The sequence below is a fragment of the Coregonus clupeaformis genome, chromosome 35 (genome assembly GCF_020615455.1).
Source record: "Coregonus clupeaformis isolate EN_2021a chromosome 35, ASM2061545v1, whole genome shotgun sequence".
NCBI lineage: Eukaryota > Metazoa > Chordata > Actinopteri > Salmoniformes > Salmonidae > Coregonus > Coregonus clupeaformis.
Genome location: NC_059226.1, coordinates 22,669,339 through 22,678,225, shown reverse-complemented (window position 1 = coordinate 22,678,225; position 8,887 = coordinate 22,669,339). Strand labels below are relative to the sequence as shown.

Genomic DNA, 8,887 nt, shown 5'->3' with positions numbered 1-8,887 from the left:
TGAAGTCTAACGCTATTGTCAAATTCATCCAGGAAAAAAAGAGTGCTTGGTCCGATATAGTCAAAGGCGGAGTAAAGGTTTCTTTCAAGGATGGGGCCATTTGCCTTAGTGGCATCAGGGTTCATGTCACTGACTGCTTGACCTTATTTAAAGACCTGGTATCATCAACATACTTTGATACTTTGCAAGTTCACGTGCCTGGAGCAAAAAAGTTCTTCCAGGACGAGGAGGCCATGTATGTTGACGCCGTCAAAATTAAGACCGCTTGTGTAGTCCAGTTGGTTGATGAGATGCATCTGGTGAACAATGACAAGACGGTCCAGGCTATGGAGGAAATGGTGCCGAAGGAGTTTGGGAGCCATGAGACAAATAATCCACAACAGCATCTGGCCATATCCACAGAGACCCAGCATTATAGACGGGAGCTGACCACAAATGGGTCAGAGAGAGTGCAGACCAAAGAGGGGCTGACCATCACACTGATGAAAGGAAACATCCAAGATGCTTTGGTAAACTGTTATCATTATACCTTTGCTCTCTTATGAATTTCAGTCTTATTTAAATCAAATCAGATAATTATTTTACGTAGTCTGGTGTAGTTTACCCTGAGTATCATACCTGTTACTTATGCATATTATATTTCTGGTTATCCATTCATTTAATCAATAGTTTATTTTTATTTATTTATTAACTAATCAACCATTGAACTAGAATGCTTAATATTCTGATTTACAGTGCATTCGGAAAGTATTCAGACCCCTTGACTTTTTCCACATTTCATTACGTTAGCCTTATTCTAAAATGGATTCAATTGTTTTCCCCCCTCATATCTACACACAATACCCCATAAAGACAAAGAAAAACTGGTTTTTAGAAATGTTAGCAAATTTCTTTAAATAATAATATCACATTTACATAAGTATTTAGACCCTTTACTCAGTACTTTATTGAAGTACCTTTGGCAGCGATGACAGCCTCGAGTCTTCTTGGGTATGATCCTACAAGCTTGGGACACCTGTATTTGGGGAGTTTCTCCCATTCTTCTCTGCAGATCCTCTCAAGCTCTGTCAGGTTGGATGGGGAGCGTCGCTGCACAGCTATTTTCAGGTCTCTTCAGAGATGTTAGATCGGGTTCAAGTCCGGGCTCTGGCTGGGCCACTCAAGGACATTCAGAGACTTGTCCTGAAGCCACTCCTGCGTTGTCTTGGCTGTGTGATTAGGGTCGTTCCTGTTGGAAGGTGAACCTTCGCCCCAGTCTGAAGTCCTTAGCAGGTTTTCATCAAGGACATCTCTGTACTTTGCACCGTTCATCTTTCCCTTGATCCTGACTGGTCTCCCAGTCCCAGCCGCTGCCACCACCATGCTTCACCGTAGGGATGGTGCCAGGTTTCCTCCAGACATGACGCTTGGCATTCAGGCCAAAGAGTTCAATCTTGGTTTCATCAGACCAGAGAATCTTGTTTCTTATGGTCTGAGAGTCCTTTAGGTACCTTTTGGCAAACTCCAAGCGGGCTGTCATGTGCCTTTTACTGAGGAGAGGCTCCATCTGGCCACTCTACCATAAAGGCCTGATTGGTGGAGTACTGCAGAGATTGTTGTCCTTCTGGATGGTTCTCCCATCTCCACAAATGAACTCTGGAGCTCTGTCAGAGTGACCATCGGGTTCTTGGTCACCTCCCTGACCAAGGCCCTTCTCCCCCGATTGCTCAGTTTGGTTGGGCGGCCAGCTCTAGGAAGAGTCTTAGTGGTTCCAAACTTCATTAATTTAAGAATGATGGAGGCCACGGTGTTCTTAGGGACCTTCAATGCTGCAGACATTTTTTGGTAGCCTCTAGATAATTCCCTCAACAAAATCCTGTCTCTGAGATCTATGGACAATTCCTTCAACCTCATGGCTTGGTTTTTGCTCTGACATGCACTTTCAACTGTGGGACCTTATATAGACAGGTGTGCCTTTCCAAATCATGTCCAATCAATTTAATTTACCACAGGTGGACTCCAATCAAGTTGTAGAAACATTTCAAGGATGATCAATGGAAACAGGATGCACCTGAGCTCAATTTCGAGTCTCATAGCAAAGGGTCTGAATACTTTCAGTTTTTTATTTCTTTGCAAACTTAAAAACCTGTTTTCGCTTTGTCATTATGAGGTATTGTGTTGTAGATTGATGAGGAAAAAAATGGTATTTTATCAATTTTAGAATAAGGCTGTAACGTAACAAAATGTGGAAAAAGTCAAGGGGTCTGAATACTTTCCGAATGCACTGTTTCTGTTACAGACAGAGGTTGTTGTGAATACAGTCGGATGATGACCTGATACTGGATAGTGGAGCAGTCTCAACAGCACTCCTTAATGCTGCTGGCCCCCAACTTCAGGAACTGATAAACCAACATGCCACTGCTGGCAAGGTTGGGGAAGTCATCATCACCAAAGGCTGCAACCTCAATAGCAAGCTGGTCTTTCATACCATTGATCCTAGTTGGAGTAATGGACAAGGAGCAGCACAGAAGGTAGAATGCTGTCTACCTTTTTATTTTATTTATTTATTTCACCTTTATTTAACCAGGTAAACCAGTTGAGAACAAGTTCTCATTTACAACTGCGACCTGGCCAAGATAAAGCAAAGCAGTGCGATAAAAACAACAACACAGAGTTACATATGGGGTAAAACAAAACAAAAATCAAAAATACAACAGAAATACAATTAATATACAGTGTGCAAATTTAGCAAGTTATGGAGGTAAGGCAATAAAATAGGCTATAGTGCAAAATAATTACAATTTAGTATTAACACTGGAATGATGTGCAAGAGATGATGTGCAAATAGAGATACTGGGGTACAGATGAGCAAAATAAATAACAATATAGGGATGAGGTAGTTGGGCGGGCTAATTTCAGATGGGCTGTGTACAGGTGCAGTGATCGGTAAGGTGCTCTGACAACTGATGCTTAAAGTTAGTGAGGGAGATAAGTGTCTCCAGCTTCAGAGATTTTTGCAATTTGTTCCAGTCATTGGCAGCAGAGAACTGGAAGGAATTGCGGCCAAAGGAGGTGTTGGCTTTGGGGATGACCAGTGAGATATACCCGCTGGAGCGCAGACTACGGGTGGGTGTTGCTATGGTGACCAATGAGCTAAGATAAGGCGGGGATTTGCCTAGCAGTGATTTATAGATGGCCTGGAGCCAGTGGGTTTGGCGACGAATATGTAGTGAGGACCAGCCAACAAGAGCGTACAGGTCACAGTGGTGGGTATTATATGGGGCTTTGGAGACAAAACGGATGGCACTGTGATAGACAACATCCAATTTGCTGAGTAGAGTGTTGGAGGCTATTTTGTAAATGACATCGTCGAAGTCAAGGATCGGTAGGATAGTCAGTTTTACGAGGGCATGTTTGGCAGCATGAGTGAAGGAGGCTTTGTTGCGAAATAGGAAACCGATTCTAGATTTAACTTTGGATTGGAGATTCTTAATGTGAGTCTGGAAGGAGAGTTTACAGTCTAACCAGACACCTAGATATTTGTAGTTGTCCACGTACTCTAGGTCAGACCCGTCTAGAGTAGTGATTCTAGTCGGGTGGGCGGGTGCAAGCAGCGTTCGGTTGAAGAGCATGCATTTAGTTTTACTAGTGTTTAAGAGCAGTTGGAGGCTACTGAAGGAGTGTTGTATGGAATTGAAGCTCGTTTGGAGGTTTGTTAACACAGTGTCCAATGAAGGGCCAGATGTATACAAAATGGTGTCGTCTGCGTAGAGGTGGATCTGAGAGTCACCAGCAGCAAGAGCGACGTCATTGATATACACAGAGAAAAGAGTTGGCCCAAGAATTGAACCCTGTGGCACCCCCATAGAGACTGCCATAGGTCCAGACAACAGGCCCTCCGATTTGATACATTGAACTCTATCTGAGAAGTAGTTGGTGAACCAGGCGAGGCAGTCATTTGAGAAACCAAGGCTATTTAGTCTGCCAATAAGAATGCGGTGGTTGACAGAGTCGAAAGCCTTTGACTGTCTACCTTCACAGAAAAATTACTCTTAGATGTTGTTCCTCAACTGAGAATTAAAATGTTTCTTTGTATTTCACATACCATGGCAATACAATGTAAACACACAATACTGTACAAACATGCTCAATTAAATTACAAAGATTTAAACAAGTTTGCAGAAATTATTTTATGAAAAACATGTCTACCTGACATCTTGCAGACGTTGAGTGAGATCGTAAAGAAGTGCCTGGTTCTGGCGGAGCAGCAGCAACTAGTGTCAGTGACCTTCCCCGCCATCGGCACAGGAAACCTGGGCTTCCCCAAAGACCTGGTGGCCTCTCTGATGCTGGATAAAGTCCTCAACTTTAGCAGTAAGAAGAACCCCAAGCATTTGATGGAGGTGGTGTTCATTCTCCACCCAAGTGATGTGCTGACTTTGAAGGTATAAGGCCAAACTGTGTGCCTATAAATATACACAATAATGTTTAGAGGGCATTTGATAACCAGGAGGTGGTAATAAAATAAGTTGTGAATGCAGCTGAATTGGTCAAATGGTATTGCATTGAATTAGTATTTTTAAATGTTCTCTATTTCCCTGTCAGGCTTTCACTGACGAATTTAACAAAAGGTTCATGACCCAGTCTGCAATTTCAAAGGGCTCAGCATCCACTCAACAAGGTAAAGGTGCAGCTCATATAATCCTCATAACAAACACACATTTGAACCTGATCCTAAGTCGTTTTGCAGCATGAAAATCTTGTGATTTACCAATTTGAGCGTGATGGTACGGAGCAATCAAATTTCATGTCAACTCTTGATCTGGTGTAGCTTACCCTCAGTTTTAGAGATGACCAAGCAGCTGGTAATTCCTTTAAATGGGTTATCCCGATCAATTAGTTTGGTTTGTGTGCACACATCTTTTCTCAGAGTTGTAGTGTCTATGGAGCTGAAAGCTTTTTAATGTTTACATTCCAATTCAGTTGACTATCAATATAAACACCAAGGTATTACACTGTCTGACACAATGCCAACTTTCTCCTCCTGATTTTTAGCAGGAGGAGCTCACTCTTTTCTTAAATCAAATATGATTTATCTGCTATTATTTTGTCAGCTTTTACACCATTTATTTCCTACTATTAGGTATTTTCTCTAAGGTCACTTCAACCTCAGGAATGCATGAGACAAAGATGGGAGGGGTGGTTATACAGGTATACATAAGACCTTCAACCTTAAGACAGGTAAATCCAACCTTACCTCTGGCTCACCTGAGGTTCCCTGTTTTAGGTTAAACATTCAACAACAGCAGTTTTATTGGTTTTATCAGTAGGTTTTATTGGGATATTCAATATGCATGGGATTCAGTAAGTCATTATTTGTGTCACCTCCCACTGAGCTCCCACTGGTTTAATCAACGTAGTGTCTACGTCATTTGAATTAAATTACGTTGAACCAACGTGAAATAGACGTTGAATTGACTTCTGTGCCCAGTAGGCTGTAATGTGCAACAATGCAGTTTATCTTAATTAGCCGTGTTGGTAATTGAGAATAAAGTCTCACACTTTATTTGGACATTACCCTAGAGATGGTTTATGTTCAAATTACTATCAGCAAACTGTTCAACTGACTCTCAACAAACTGTTTAACTGACTATCATCTAACCTTAACCCTAAGTTGCAGTTGATTGTTTGTTGATAATTTGACAATCTATAGGGGATCATCACAAAAGAAGTGTACAAAAATGTATTTCCAATAACAACCTGAGGTGAAGACACCAATATTTGTGACTCCAAAAGACAAGCTTGACTGACCAAACAGAGAACACGACTGACTGTATAAAGAGTATAGGATAAATATCAAATAACATTGATACAGCATTTGTTAGACAGAATAACACTTTACTTAAAGCCTAATGCTTTTATACTTGTTATAAGCATGTATGAACCTTTATAAAGTCGTGTTATATTGAATCCCAATTCAAATTCAAACAGTCACAATTGCCATTTTAATTCCGATTCATATCTACTTTTTTAAGGCCAAGGCAATGTCCAGGTGAGCCAGGTGGCAGACGCCATGTTAGATGCGCTAGTGGAAGTGATGGGCAAGAAGTCAGTGAACACCTTGAGGCTGGTCCGGATTGTCATCTTTCAGACTGCCATGCTGACTGAATTTTACAACAGTATGCTGAAGAAGGAAGGCACAGATGCTCAGGAAAAGGAGGACACTGATGCACAGGAGGCGGTCACTGACCTTCAAGATCAAGGCAGCCTGTTTAAAACCTTTGAAAACATTGGCAACAAAATAAAATGTATGGGATGCCTTTATTGCCTTAAATATATACTGTATGCATAATATATCTAATAACACTTTTCAGTTCGCTAGAAAAATAACTTTCTATAAATTGCATGATTACTTAAACACTTTCAATGTCAATTTATTAGTTTTTTTGTTCACATAATTTTTTTACAGAAACTGTTTTGGATAAACAGCTGCATTAACTGGGACTTGCATTTACAATCTATTACAATCTGTTCATATTCTTACAGCAATTTTCATTAGGAGTAAAGGTGATAAGACACAAACGCATGAGAGCTTTGTCTTCATGGATAAAGAAGTGGATCCGGCTTGCTTCCACATCTGTGGGGATTCTCAGGCTAAAGTAGATGAAGCCAAGCAGTGGGTCAAGGACCTGATCTTGAAGGAGCAAGACAGCACCAGCATCACTGACAATGCCATCATCAATTTATCAATTTCTGACCGCCAGCGCATTAGTAACATGATCAACACCATGGGAGTGAGAGTGAAACAGGAGTCATCCCAAGACAAGCTTACTATAGAGGGCATCACCAAAGATGTGCTCAAAGTTACTAATGAAATCCAGAAGATGCTCCGAAGGGTCCGTAGTGAAGAGGAACTCAATAGGAGTGCTGAGCTAGCCAGCAGGGGGGGCAGTACCAAAGCTTCAACCTCATCCACAACTTCCATCTGGAGCAGGCAAATGAGACCAAGAAGCAGCATTTGGAGGTCACTATCCAGGGTCGGATGTACAAGGTCACCCTGCCAAATGGGCCTGCGACAGATAGCCTCGGCAACAGCCTCGATATCAGACGCATTGACAAAGCAGGTACTTAACCTTTTGGCCTTCCATGTAAACCACATTCAAAATCCTCTCTAAAGTGTTCTCTTGAGAGTTTATGATTGGCTATGATTGATATTGATCCGTGCACATTCCAATAACTTTTATGTTGATATTGCTTGCTCATTAGCTATGTTCCTCTTGGTTGGGAGTATAGCATTCCCACTGTTGTATTCCCATTATAGTACTAACAAGAATTTACAACAATGTAAAGCCAGTGTGTTTGTTTGACCCTTCATTATTCAACTGTATTCTGCAGCTCATGACAGTCTTCCTCAGTATTGGGATGCCATGGCAGACAACGCTTTATGGCAGTCTTTCCCATCCAGCCAGGGACCTCTGAGCATGATGATGTCCTAGGCCTGTTTCAGGCCACTTGGCAAAACAATGTTCTAAAGGTATCTAGCTCTTCTGCTAAATGTATTTCCATACAAGTTACATGAAGAGGTGCAATTAAAAAAGACAACACGGAGATCTCTCCACTGTTAAATCACCAAGAATTACATATTGCCCTTCAATTCCACCCCTGGTTACATTCTAGCTGGGTCTGCCAAATGGAATGCTTACAGTTGTTATAGTGTAATCATTTGACCATGTTCTTAATGGAATGAGTTGTGCTTTTTAATCCAGATCCAGGCTTAATTTTGGTTTTGAAAACCGGCCCTATTAGGGTATGAAATGTAGCTGTATTGACAGTCTTTGACAAGGTCTTTTTGCTGATGAATGTGTGATTTTTCCCCTTCCTTCAGATTGAGAGGATCCAGAACCGAAGCCTGTGGAAGAATCTTCAGATCAAGAAACAAGAAATGGTTTCCAGGAATGGTCACCAGAACAATGAGAAGAGGCTCTTCCATGGAACCTGCCCGCAAATCGTAGATCAAATTAACGCAAATGGGTTCAATCGGAGCTACGCTGGGAAAAATGGTAAGATGTACAAAATGACAAACACCAGAGTTATAAAGTAGGGCCAGAAACGTCAGTTTTTATTATAAGCGGTACAAAATCAGATCAAATTATAAACAGGCATGAGTATTAGGAAAGTATACTCATTTTGGTTTTGCCACTAATGCAGCGACTGCATCTGCAACAGACTGATCACTCACCAACGAAAGTCATTAAGCAAATTAGGCAAAAATAATGAACGCTAGTTAGCCAGCTAGCTAAGTTCTCTGACCACCTCCTACCACTCAGCGGAAGTCTACAGATAATTTGTGAGATAATAATGTCATCACTTTTTGCAGCGGCAGTGTATGGAAACGGCACCTACTTTGCAGTTGAGGCCAGCTACTCTGCCGATGACACCTACTTAGTCCGAGATTCCCAAGGGCAGAAGCACATGTACCTGTGCCTTGTTCTGACCGGATATTTCATAGCAGGACAACAAGATATGATCACGCCTCCAGCTAAACTCAAATCACCTACTCAACTCTATGACAGCATGACAGACGACCCAACAGCACCATCCATGTTTATTGTATTCAATGACATTCAGGCTTATCCTGCGTACTTGATCACTTTCAACTAGACATTAAAAGGAGCATTTACGGCCTCCCGATTGGCGCAGTGGTCAAAGGCACTGCATCACAGTGCTAGCTGTGCCACTAGTGATCCTGGTCCGAGTCCAGGCTCTGTTGCAGCCGGCAGCGACCGGGAGACCCATGGGGCGGCGCACAATTGGCCCAGCGTCGTCCAGGTTAGGGGAGGGTTTGGCCGGCAGGGATGTTCTTGTCCCATCGCGCACTAGCGACTCCTGTGGGGGCCGGGCGCAGTGC

The 8,887-nt window shown here is 42.1% G+C and overlaps 1 pseudogene; it reads left to right on the top strand.

The window, feature by feature from the left end:
- Positions 1–233: 233 nt before the first annotated feature.
- On the top strand, positions 234–8,640 carry LOC121551801 (annotated as a pseudogene).
- The last annotated feature ends 247 nt before the right edge of the window (positions 8,641–8,887 follow it).